Here is a 13,617-nt window from a genome sequence, read left to right on the forward strand (position 1 = left end):
CTTGCCGTGCCATTTCAGCTGCCTGTATGTGGGAGTACCGCCAGGTGGCATTTTCATGCAGGACACAGGTCTTGATGGCAGTTGCTAGGGCGAGTTGCTTAATTTTGAGGAGCTGCTGACGCAGGGGGTCCGACAGAACACCAAATACGATCTGGTCGCGTATCATGGAGTCAGAGGTGGGTCCGTAGCCGCAGGACTGCGCAAGGATGCGGAGGTGTGTTAAAAAGGATTGGAAAGGCTCATCCTTACCCTGCAAGCGCTGCTGGAACAGGTATCCTTTGAAGCTTTCATTGACCTCTATGCTGAAGTGGGTATCGAATTTGAGGAGAACCGTCTTGTACTTTGTCTTATCCTCGTCATCTGCGAATGTGAGGGTGTTGAAGATGTGGATGGCGTGTTGCCCGCCGTGGAGAGGAGCAGAGCAATCTTCCTGGTGCCGAGGCGTTCTCCCTGTCCGTGGCTTCGAGGAAGAGCTGGAAGCGTCGTTTAAAAATCTTCGAATTGACCCGGAGATTGCCGGCGATGCGGAGCGGCGGCCGTGGGTTGATGTTCTCCATACTTCAGGATGCCGGAATGCTGATTCGTTGCAGGTGGGTCTCAGAGGTGCTAGTATGCAACCACTCCTTGTACCATGATGTGTTGGGTGTTCTGGATCACAAACAGGTCACCAACACTGGAAGTGGTGCAACTCTATTTTATTATAAGGTTAACTATATTAACATACTTGAACTGTGGGTAAATGTAATACCAGCTTTAACTGTTGACCCTTGCCTAGTCCTAACCAGGTGATGCACTCAGCACATGGTGAATGTCTGTGTTGCAGGCTGTGAGCTCTGTGCTCCAAGCTGGCTGCTACTAGAATGAACGGGAACTCTCCTATCCCCTGTCTTTATAGTACATGTGCTCTCACTGGTGATTGGCTGTGGTGTTGTATATGCTGATTGGTCCCACTGCATGTCCACCAGTGTGTGTGTGTGTCTGCACGATGATATACTGGTGTATATTATGACATTCTTGTCCATCTGCTGTACAATACAAAGGAACGTATTTTAGACAATCAGTCCGTAATGAGGTGGTGAATGCCATATCTCCCTGATACCTGCATAAGAGTATGTGCACAATGCCCCTTCCTGACATGCCGTCCGGCCAGGCTGGAAGTTTCCAATTAGTCCTTTTTGCTAAGGCTTTGGAAGTGTGTTGCCTGAGGTATGCCTGCTTCTACTATGCTAATTTATGTTTTTCCACATTTCAGAAGACAAAGGGAATGGACACTGAGCAGCAAAGAATGTAATGTTCCACTTCCCACAAAAAGGCAGGCATAGCTAGGACCCATATAGGTTCCCACAGCAATGCCTTTAAAATGGAGAAAGTGAATGGAGTCAAATGCAAAGTTGTTCAAAATTAGAGCAAGCTCAACCATTTGGAGGGTGGTGCTGGTGAATCGAGTTGGGCCTCCGTGTCGGATGGCGAACTCTCAGGTCACCTTGGTGGGCAATGGAGGAGTAGAGAGATCAGACATCCATGGTGAACTGGAGATTGTTAGGGTGAGGGAAATGGAAACTGTTCAAGTGGTGGAGGGCGTCAGCATGTAGCTGGGAAAACACTGGAGAAGGGGAGAAAAAAATTGAGCTGAGATATGAAAGGCATCATGTTCGACGTGTCCTCGTACCTCACTCTGGATCACGATCCCACATTAAACCATAGTTTCTCACCATCTTCAATTCTTCTGGAGATTTTCCTTCCATTATCTCCAACCTCATAGACTTGCAACCATACACAGGCCACTTCTATCTCTTTTCCGGGATCTGCAAACTGGACTGTCCTGGAAGGTCCACCATTTCAGCCTGTTCCTGCTCCAGTGAGCTGATTTTTCCTAATTTGAGCCGACTTTGTTTTAATTTTCTCAGGCAATTGGATGAGATGGGGCCGAGGAGGAGGTTGAGGGATGGTGCTGCTGTTCAGGTTAGGTTCTGATGGAAGGTCCAAGTTGCGATCACAGAGATTAGGGTGGAGGGGAAGGCAGTGACTTGACGTTTTAATGCCAATCCTTACCTTTAAGTTGCCAGTCTAGAGCGAGTGTGAGGATTTTCTGGTGGGTCTTGTGTGGACCTGATTTTCCTGAATGCAGTGGCACTTACCTGGTTGTCTGACGGTAAGCCAATATGGCAAAGGGGATCTCAAACAGTGATTAGGTCCTTTATTTGAATATGCATATAAAATAATTTCAATGTTCATGCCTTTTCTATGAATAATTACGCAATGAACCAAAGAATGGGATTCAAAGAAGGCTCATCAGTAATAATGATAATCTTTATTATTGTCACAAGTAGGCTTACATTAACACTGCAATGAAGTTACTGTGAAAATCCCCTCGTCGCCACATTAGAACATAGAACATACAGTGCAGAAGGAGGCCATTCTCCGCACAGACAGTGACCCAGTGGGGAATCGAACCTGGGAACCTGGCGCTGTGAAACCACTTGTGCTACCGTGCTACCCTAATTCATTCTGGCGCCTGTTCGGGTACACGGAGGGAGAATTCAGAACGTCCATGTCACTGTGTCTCATTGCAGAAATATTTCTTTTAAATCCCATTCAAGAAAGCTATAGATTCATAGAATTTACAGTGCATAAGGAGGCCATTCGGCCCATCGAGTCTGCACCGGCTCTTGGAAAGAGCAACCTACCCAAGGTCTACACCTCCACCCTGTCCCCATAACCCAGCAAACCCACCCAACACTGTGGGCAATTTTGGACACTAAGGGCAATCTAGCATGGTCAATCCACCTAACCTGCACATCTTTGGACTGTGGGAGGAAACCGGAGCACCCGGAGGAAACCCACGCACACACGGGGAGGATGTGCAGACTCCGCACAGACAGTGACCCAAGCCGGAATCGAACCTGGGACCCTGGAGCTGTGAAGCAATTGTGCTATCCACAATGCTACCGTGCTATAGAGGGACACTGGATCCAGGAACCTTTTTCTGGATTTCCTTAACTGTTAGTATGTTACTCATGCTGTGTCAGATTTAATTTGACAAATACCTGTGAGGTGTTATGACTATTTTAAAGTTCCCCTGTATATAACCCTGAATAATTCAGAATCTGGACGTGTTCAGTAATCTATCCCTGCAGTTACCAAACTCATGGAGTTAACAATTACCCTTGCAATCTGCGTTCAAGATTAAATGTAGTTTTATGCCATTTTAGCACATTTATATTAACAGAGAGAGCTTGCAAAACAAATTGCGAAATACTGACAGTCCAATGACCCTTAGAAAGAATGATGTCCGAAGCAATATTCTAGTTCAATAAAACAAATCTTCTTCACTTGCAAAGCATTAATTTTTAAAAATCTTTTCAGATCACCTTTGGGATTGTCTCTTTTCCATTTAAGGTCTACTCAAAAAGCATTCAGAAATATTGTTCAAAAATCAACAGAATTGATAGCAAAAGGCCAAATTTAACTCAGGGTAGAAAGTTATTGTGAGCTGAAGTTAGCCTTATTGAAGGACTGCTGTTTGCATAAGAGATCCCAGTAACACAAATTTTGCAGTCGAGTATCCCGCATTTGGGGACATCCCAGGCATCAGCACACCCAAACTGCAATCACCCCTACTTGACACTGAACTTTTCTCAGTTTCCATAGCAACAGGATTCAGCACAGTGGGTTAAGGGAGATTTCGTCCCCTCAGTTACTCACCTGATAACATGATGGTTTCAGTATCTGCAGCAGCGACATCCACCTGGACCATAAGTGTGGAGGTACCTGTCAGTTATTGACAACAGTCCAGCCAGCTCCCAGGGATAATAGTGCCGGGTGAAGTCCTTGTGGTGATCCACTGTATTAGGAGATGTAAGGTAGGACCTGCACTACAGGTTCGCCGGTAGCTCCTGCCGGCTGGCTCCGCCCAAGGAGAACTGTATAAATATGCATGACCTCCAGTGCCCTGCCATTTCACCAGCTGCAGCAGGAGGCCATGCATCTGACTGTGATAAAGCCAACTTTAGTCTTTGTGCAATTGATCGTGCATTAGTCCTAAGCCCTTCTTCGCTGTAATTGCCGCAAAGAAATCAAGTTGAATTGGGCAGACATTTTTCAAATGTGGGAAGGGTCACTGCCCGAACTGATAAAAAAATACATAAACCATTTGAGATTCCGGGCGCGATTCTCCGGAAAAATTTTGAAGTGCTGTAGCAAGCAGGAATTGCAGCGAGATTCCCGGCATTTGGCCCAGCGAGGCCAGCAACACTATTCAACATTAATTGGTTCACGTAACGGGGGCCACAGAAATGAAGGCTCGCCAGCTGATTCACCTGCACCGCGCTCACCAGCCGCATGCTAACCAGGTGGAGCAGCACCTAAGCAGCACCTGCTCAGATAACCCCAACCAGCCTGCAACAAAGGGGCCTCAAGATTCAGCTCCAAGATGCAGTGGATGTCCTGTTCCATCCAAGGGTCCCAGAGGGTCAGCCATAGGGCAGCCAGTACTGCCTGGGACGAGGTGGCGGCAGCTGTGAACTCGGGGAGTGGGACCAGAAGGACTGGTCTCCAGAGTCGGAAAAAGGTCAACGACCTACACCGAGCATGAGTGAGTAGACACCAACTCCCACAACCCCCTCCCCCCGCCACCGAGACCTGTCCGCCCCCAAGGAGCATCCACCCCCCCAACTGTCCCAGGGACCACCAAAACCCTCCCTCCACCCCCCTTCCCCCTTCACCCTCCTTCCACCACTGTGAAACACGCGTGTGGCTAACGATGCCCTCTCTGTGTCTCCTCAGGAAAAGCTCTCCCATAATCGTCGGCAGTGCAGGGCCGTGTATCGGCAGTCGGAGCTGCGTGGAGCACTCTGTCACCGTGCTGGCCCCCTGTGGGTCACTGAATCGCTGGGCCAAGAGGCCCGTTGTTTACACTCCGGTGTTTACGTCGGCGTCAACACTGAGCCGGGGTTTTGGAGAAACTCGGCCCACATGTCGATTCTACCACAGGTCCTCCAGCCGATGCACAAGGATTACACTTCCGGAAAGAAATGGTCAAGGCCCTGCCCCCACAAACACAATTGAACTCAAATCAGTTTGGGGGGATGGTGAACTACTATGGATGTTCTTTTTACCAAATTTATCGATGATGTTGACCCCCTTGCATATTCTGCTAAAGAAACACCCCTGTTGTTCTTGGAAGGTTCCCCACAAGGAAGCTTTCAATTAAGTAAAGCAATTGCTGCATTCTTCAAACCCGTTAGTACACTGCGACCCATCGAAAGAACTGATATCAATCTGCAACACCACTTCACGCTGTTGGTGTGGTGTTGTCCCATGAGATGGACGATGGCTCTGAAAGGCCAATAGGATATGTGTGAAGAACCCTCTCAGAGACTGAAATCGGCAGCTCATAAATCGAGAAAGAAGGACTTCCAAAGAGTTGTAGTTTTAAAGGCATAGGGCTGAGGGAGCAGATGTTAGGAAAAGGTCCCGCATTGATTCTTCAGTGAACTGCCTGGAGTGCTCATCAGCTGTCAGGCAAAGCAGTTCAGGGTAAGGAGGCCACTTCAGAATTTAAGAAGTCTGAACAGGATGATACTGTTGAACATGGGGCTACCTGAGATCACCCCGTCAAGGGTAATTTTCAGTTGTTTCATAGAATCTCTACAGGGCAAAAGGAGGCCATTCGCGAGCCTGCACAGCCCTTGAAAAGAGCACCCTCCTTAAGCTCACACCCCCACCCGATCCCAGTAACCCCACCTAACCTTTTTGACATTAAGGGGCAATTTAGCATGGCCAATCCACCTAACCTGCACTTCTTTGGACTGTGGGAGGAAACTGGAGCACCCCGAGGAAACCCACGCAGACACGGTGAGAATGTGCAGACTCCAGACAGACAGTCACCTAAGGCTAGAATTGAACCTGGGACCCTGGAGCTGTGAGGCAGCAGTGCTAACCCTGTGTCACCAGGCCGTATTTCTACATTGTTGGAGCCCTTCCCTCTTGTGGGGGTAGGTTTGATGGGAGAGTTAGACACAATCCTCCAAGTGGTCTTATTTGGTGGTTTGATCCAGGGCTGGAAGGGGCAGTCCTGATATGGTGCCTACATCCTGGGGGAGAGTCCCAGGGTCATAACCCATACTCATAACCCAGGCCCACCCAAGACCCAGGACCCCCACAGCCTAGCAGCAGCAAAGGGGCACATTAGAAGAACCCCCTTGACCCTCCTTGAGGTCCATCGTACTAGGCTAGGGTGTCACTGCCAGGGTGCCAGTACCATGTTGCCAGGGGGAAGTGCAATGTTGGCAATGCCAGGGGGCAGGAATTGAAGGGTAGGGATTGTAGGGGGATGGTTGTCCTGAGAGAGGGGGCTGAAGAGGAGTGGTTGAAGGGGGGGGGGGGCTGAAGGGGGGCTGAGGTGAGAGTGGGGGGTGTTGGGTCACCCTCATATGTGCGTGGCAGTGGGGGGAGGATGCCCTTCTTTGATGAGGGATTGGGGTTCTCCCCTTGTCAGTGGAGGGGGATAAGGGGATCGACATTCATGCTGCATGAGGGGAAGGGCACCTGAAACTGACTTTGTGATTAGGCACCCACTGAATGAGGCCCAAGCTGGAGAGTGACGGGAATCCAACGCACTTGCTGCTCTGCATATATTTGCATGGGCGCCACTTCTAGCACCAGCGGGACCAGTCCCGATTCTCCACTGGCGGGACTACTTAGGCTCTGGAATGGGGAATCCCGCCCCCTGTCTTCAGGCAGTGCACGGGTATAAAGCAAAGGTGAACCATGCCTATCATCTCCCCTCTGTCCGATAGAGTAACAACAGGGTAATATCCAAACAGAACATTAAGCAGCTCAGGGTGCTCTTAGTTTTGACTGTGGTTGAAACATTCACAAGACATCAGCAGAACTGGAAGAGTTGAGAAAGAGGAAAGAAAAGAAAAGGAACACTAACAATAAAGAACATTTTAGGAGCTCAATCAGTGAGAAAGGAGCTCAATGCATGCTATAGAGTCCAATAGTTGATTGACAAATCAATCTGAAACACATTGGGCGTGATTCTCTGAAATGGAGACTAGTGTCCGCGCCGTCGTGAACGCCGTCGCGTTTCACGACGGTGCGAAACGGGCGCGGGCAGTAGCGATTCTGGCCCCCACAGGGAGCCAGCATGGCGCTGGAGCGGTTCATGCCGCTCCAGCCACCCTTCCTGGTGCCAAATGGGTGCCGCGCTAACCCGCGCATGCGCAGTTGGGCAACGCCAACCCGCGAATGCGCGGGGAGACTTCCTCAGCACGTCGGCCCCGACGCAACATGGCATGGGGGTTCAGGGGCCGGCCGCATACTGAAATAGGGCCGAGGTGGCGAGGCCGGCCTGCCGATCGGTGGGCCCCGATCGCGGGCCAGGTCCCATCGGAAGCCCTCCCCGGTGAAGGAGAGCTTTTCCCCACCCCACAGGCTGCTCCAGGGGTGAACGGCGCCAGCGGGACTCTGCCGTCTCCGCGCAGCCGCTCTGCCCATCAAGGCCGGAGAATCGGCGGCCCGGCCGTGGACAGCTGCCCGCGACCTCGGAGAATTGCCTGCCGGCGTCGGACCGGCGCCGCGGGAAATAATGGCGTGAACGGCGATTCTCCCATATGGCGCGGCACGGGAGAATCCCGCCCAGTATTTCATGGCTAAAATGGTACAGATGTGTGACATCAAGGAGCCTGTGCAAAATTAAGTCAATGGAAATCAAGGAGAAAAATCTCCACTGAATGCAGTCATACCTAATACAAAGGAACATGATCGTGGTGGTCGGAGGTTAACCACCTCAATCCCAGGGCGTCTCTGCAGGCGTTCCTAAGGGTAGTATCCTAGGATCAAATATCTTCAGCTGCTTCATCAACCATTAGGTTATAAGTAGAGATGTTTGCTGATGATTGCATAGTATTCAGCACCAGTCATAACTCCTCAGACACCGAAACAATCTATGTCCATATGCAACAACACCTGGACAACATTCAGGCTTGGGCTGATAAGTAGCAAGTAATATTTGCACCACTCAATGATTGTCATATTACCATCTCCCCTTGACATTCCATGTCCTTTCCACCGCAGAATCCCCCACTATGAAGATCAGGAGGGCTACAATTGTTCAGAACTGGACCAGCCATACAAATACTGTGATAAGAGCAGGTCAAAGTTCAGACATTCTGCAGAGAGTAACTCACCCCTTGACAAGGTGGTAAGGCAGGAATATGATGAAATATCCTTCACTTGCTTGGATGAACATGACTCCATTAACACTTAAGAAGGTAGAAACTATCCTGAACAAAGCAGTACTTTTGACTGGCACCTCATCCATCAACTGAAGCGTCTACTCCCTCCACCACTAGTACACAGTGACAGCAGTATGTACTGTATATAAGATGCGCTGCAGCAATTTGCCAATTGTGGTATTATAGGTATTACGATACCTGATAGGCTGAAGCACCATTGGTGGAAACTGTATGCTTTCTATTGATTAGGATGTATGATAGCTCCGCCCTGCAAGGCGGGGTGTAAGAACCCGTGCCGCCCCAGCAGCCTTCATTCTGTACCTGAGCTGGTGGGGGAAACATCTAGCTTATTAAAGCCTTCAGTTGGACTACAACCTCGTTTTAGTGGTCATTGATCGTGCATCACCAATGCTCCTTTTACAGCACTTTCCAAACCCATGACCTCTACCATCAATGATGACAAGGGTAGCAGAGTGAGGGGAACACCACTCCCTGCAGGTTTTCCCCCAAGTCGCACACCATCCTGACTTGTTCCTTCACTGTCATTGGATCAACATGCTGGAACTCTCTTCCTACCAGCACTGGATTGCTGTGATTCAAGAAGGTGGCTCCGTAGTTAGGGATGGGCAACAAATGCTGGCCTAGCCAGCAATGTCCACATTTCCCAAAAGAATAAAAAAAGATGAAAGATGGAATGACAGGGAGATCAACTGGCACTGGAATACTCACTATGTTTTAAGGTCGCAGCATATCTACCTGAGAATGCGCCTGGTTATTATTACAGGTGGGACCCAATGGTCTCGTCATGTCCAACTCGGGACGTGACGAGGCCGATAAATCTCGAAAGAGGCCTCTTGTGAGATTTACAAAGCTCGTTATGCCTCGTCCATCGTCTAATGCTTCGGAGATCCCGAGTGAGCGTTGAGGCTGGTTTCCACAACCATGGATCAGGCGTATCGGCATGGGGGGGGAGGTCTCCCAGAGGTCTCCCAGACGATCAGGGGCCCCCGGTTGGTCTGGCTCTGTGGCAGTGCCACATGGGTATCACTGTGGCAGTACCAAGGTGCCCAGGTAGCATCTTGCACATGCTAGTGATCAGGCCTGGGGTGCCCTGCCCTTATATATGGAGTGCGGGGCGGGGAGGGGTCTCAAGGACTCCCTAATTAGTAAGTTGGAGGAGTCCATAGACAGGGGTGCCATTTTTATATACCTGCACTGGCGAGCTGAGCTTGTTAGTAATGAGGCTAAGTGTGGTCTTGGCGGGGTGTTCCTTGCCGAGGCCCAAAAATGAAGCAGAGTCCCATTTAAAAACAGGGTTGTTCTCAGCGCTGCAAGCGGCAGCAAACACCCTGCTAAACGTGCCCGAAACAGGATTCTGTTTGATTTCCGTTAAATCGCACCCTTCATTGTTGCTTATGACACTGTGGTGAATGTATAATTACTGATAATTCACCAGTGCACTGTGTTATGTTATTAACCCTGTGGGCTCCACCTATGGGCCATTGTGTGGCTTCACCCACAGGGGGATATGTTGGGGCATGTACGGGCTCCGCCCATGGCTCCACCCCTTTACAGGAAGTATAAGAGCAGCTGACCTGCGGGGCTGCCTTCAGTATTGTACCGGTCGCAGGCAGGCACAGTTCTAAGCTGATTAAAACCACGGTTTACTTCTCCACGTGTCTTCGAGTGAATTGATGGTCGCATCAATTTAATCAGCTTAAAATACTACTATAGAATCAGCCCTCAGACCTGACAGACTGGAACTCGATCCACAGGCCGCGAAGGCCGAATACATTTTTTCACATTGGCTTTGATGCATCAAGGCCTATCTCGCCGCGTCGTCTACGGCATCCGTCACTGACGAACAGAAGCTGAGCCTCCTCCACGCACGGGTGAGCCATCGCATTTCTGTCCAGCTCGACGAAGCCGCTTCCTACACAGAGGCCCTCGCACTACTCGAACGCCTCTATGTGCGGCCTGTGAACAAGGTATATGCGCGACAGGTCTTCACCACTCGCCGCCAGCGCCCCAGGGAGTCGCTAGATGATTACCTACGTGACCTCAAAGCCCTCGCGCGCAATTGCAATTACCAGGCCATTACGGCCACTCAGCAGATGGAGCTCGCCGTCCGAAACATTTACGTGGCGGGGGTCCGATCGAACTATGTGAGACATCGCCTGCTCGAAAAAGGGGCCCAGGACCTGGACGACACGGTAAAGTTAGCCACCTCTCTGGAGGTTGCTTTTCAGAGCCTTACTGCGTTCCCGGCCGATCATGCGACCCCCTCGTGGGCCCCCGACCAGAGATTACACCAGGCCTGAGCCGCGCGGCCGCCCACCCATCATGTGGGGCTACCCTGCTATTTCTGCGGCCAGTCCCAACACTCCCGACTGCTCTGCCCGGCCCGCAACGCGAACTGCAGCAGCTGCGGGCGAAAAGGACACTTCGCCAAGGTCTGCCTGGCCAGGTCTAAGAACTCGAACTCACAGACCCAATCCACAGACTCACAGGCCCGCAGACCCCGCAATGTGGCAGCGTGTCTGCCGACTCCGCCTCCGCACAACACGTGCGACTCATGGGGGCCGCCATCTTGGCCATCCTCCACCACACGGCCGGCCATGTGTGATCCACGGGGGCCGCCATCTTGGATGCCGTCTTCCTCACCACCCGCCACGCTTGACCAACGGGGGCCGCCATCTTGGCTGCCATCTGCTACGCCGCTCGACGTATACGACCTACACGGACAGCCATCGCGGGGCCACCCCAGCACCTCCGATCACGCCACCAGCTACCCACAACTGAGCGCGGTCACCCTGGACCAGTCGCGACCTAAGCACCTCCGGAGCTCCATGATGGCCGTCCAGGTTAACGGGTACGAGACACCTTGCCTCTTCGACTCCGGGAGCACAGAGAGCTTCATTCACCTGGGCATGGTAAGACGCTGCTCGCTCCCAATATTCCCGACGCAACAAACCATCTTCCTCGCCTCTGGGTCGCACTCAAACCATCTTCCTCGCCCCTGTCCCCGCTCACCATATGCAGCCTCGCGACCCTAAAAATTGACCACCCCCCCTCTTCGCAAACCTCACCGCCGATTGCAAGCCAGTAGCCACCAGAAGCAGGCGGTATAGCATGCAGGACAGGACGTTCATTAGGTCCGAGGTCCAGCGTCTCTTGCGGGAGGGGGTAATAGAGGCCAGCAATAGCCCCTGGAGAGCTCAGGTGGTGGTCGTCAAGACCGGGGAAAAGTTTGGGATGGTGGTTGATTACAGCCAGACTATTAACCGGTTTATGCAACTCGCTGCGTACCCCCTTCCCCGGATTGCAGACATGGTAAATCAGATCGCGCACTACCGCGTGTTCTCCACGGTGGATCTGAAGTCTGGATACCACCAGCTCCCAATCCGCCCGGAGGACCGCCACTACACAGCGTTTGAGGCAGACGGCCGCCTTTTCCATTTCCACCCCTTTGGCGTCAGGAACGGGGTTTCGGTGTTCCAACGAGCGATGGACCGAATGGTGGACCAGTACGGGCTGCGGGCCACGTTTCCGTACTTGGACAATGTCACCATCAGCGGCCATGATCAGCAGGACCACGACGCCAACCTCCACCGATTTCTCCAAACCGCCCAAAAACTCAACCTCACCTACAACAAGGAGAAACGTGTTTTCCGCACAACCAGGCTAGCCATCCTCGGCTATGTCGTGGAAAACGGGGTCCTAGGGCCCGACCCTGACCGTATGCGCCCCCTCCTACAACTCCCTCTCCCTCACTGTCCCAAGGCCCTGAAGAGGTGTCTTGGATTTTTCTCCTATTACGCCCAGTGTGTCCCCCAGTATGCGGACAAAGCCCGCCCACTATTTAAGGCCACCCCCTTTCCACTGGCAGCCGAGGCCCGCCAGGCCTTCAACTGTATCAAGGTGGACATCGCCAAAGCCACGATGCGCACGGTGGACGAGTCCGTCCCCTTCCAGGTGGAGAGCGATGCCTCAGAGATCGCTCTCGCCGCTACCATCAACCAAGCAGGCAGACCGGTAGCGTTCTTTTCACGCACCATCACCACCTCTGAAATTTGGCACTCCACGGTCGAAAAAGAAGCCCAAGCCATCGTGGAAGCCGTGCGGCACAGGAGGCACTACCTCGCTGGTAGGAGGTTTACCCTCGTCACCGACCAATGATCGGTTGCCTTCATGTTTGACAATACGCTGCGGGGCAAGATCAAGAATGATAAGATCTTGAGGTGCAGGATCGAACTCTCCAACTATAACTACGATATAGTATATCGTCCTGGGAAGCTCAACGAGCCCCCAGATGCCCTGTCCCGCGGCACATGCGCCAGCGTGCAAGATGACCTACTACGGGCTATCCACGATGTCCTCTGCCACCCGGGGGTCACCCGGCTCGCCCATTACATCAAGGCCCGCAACCTGCCTTACTCCACCGAGGAGGTCAGAGCTATAACCAGAGACTGCCAAATCTGTGCGGAGTGTAAACCGCACTTCTATCGACCGGATAAGGCCCATCTGGTAAAGGCATCCTGGCCCTTTGAACGCCTTAGTATCGATGTCAAAGGGCACCTCCCCTCCAATAACCGTAACACGTACTTCCTTAACATCATAGATGAGTTCTCCCGCTTACCGTTTGCCATCCCCTGCCCCGATATGACCACCCCCACTGTCATTAAAGCCCTGCATAGTGTCTTCACTCTGTTTGGTTTCCCCAGTTATGTCCACAGCGACAGGGACTCGGCGTCCATGAGCGACGAACTGCGTCAGTACCTGCTCAGTAAGGGTATCGCCTCGAGCAGGACTACCAGTTTTAACCCCAGGGGAAACGGGCAGGTGGAGAGGGAGAACGCGATGGTCTGGAGCACCGTCCTACTGACCCTACGGTCCAGGAATCTCCTGGTTTCCCACTGGCAGGAGGTCCTCCCCGATGCGCTCCACGCTATTAGGTTCCTCGTTTGCACGGCCACAAACCAGACCCCTCATGACCGCTTGTTTGTTTTCCCCAGGGGAGCTACCTCAGGGGCCTCGCTTCCACCCTGTCTGATGACACCGAGTCCAGTCCTCCTCCGAAAACACGTTCGGAGCCATAAGACCGACCCCCTGGTAGAGAGGGTTCAGCTCCTGCACTCCAACCCACACTATGCGTACGTCGAACACCCCGATGGCCGGCAAGATACCGTCTCCCTCCGGGACCTGGCGCCCGCAGGCTTCACACCACTACCACGACTGCATCCCCCACACTATGTCCCGTCCAACCTCCCATGTTCAGCGCCCCCTCCCCTATATGGTTCTCACGCTCCCTCCCACCGGCCGCACCGGTCCACAGGGATGAAGCTCCGGAAGAGCCGCTCCCGGAGTCCATGCC

The sequence above is a fragment of the Scyliorhinus torazame genome, chromosome 4, assembly GCF_047496885.1.
Source record: "Scyliorhinus torazame isolate Kashiwa2021f chromosome 4, sScyTor2.1, whole genome shotgun sequence".
Lineage (NCBI taxonomy): Eukaryota > Metazoa > Chordata > Chondrichthyes > Carcharhiniformes > Scyliorhinidae > Scyliorhinus > Scyliorhinus torazame.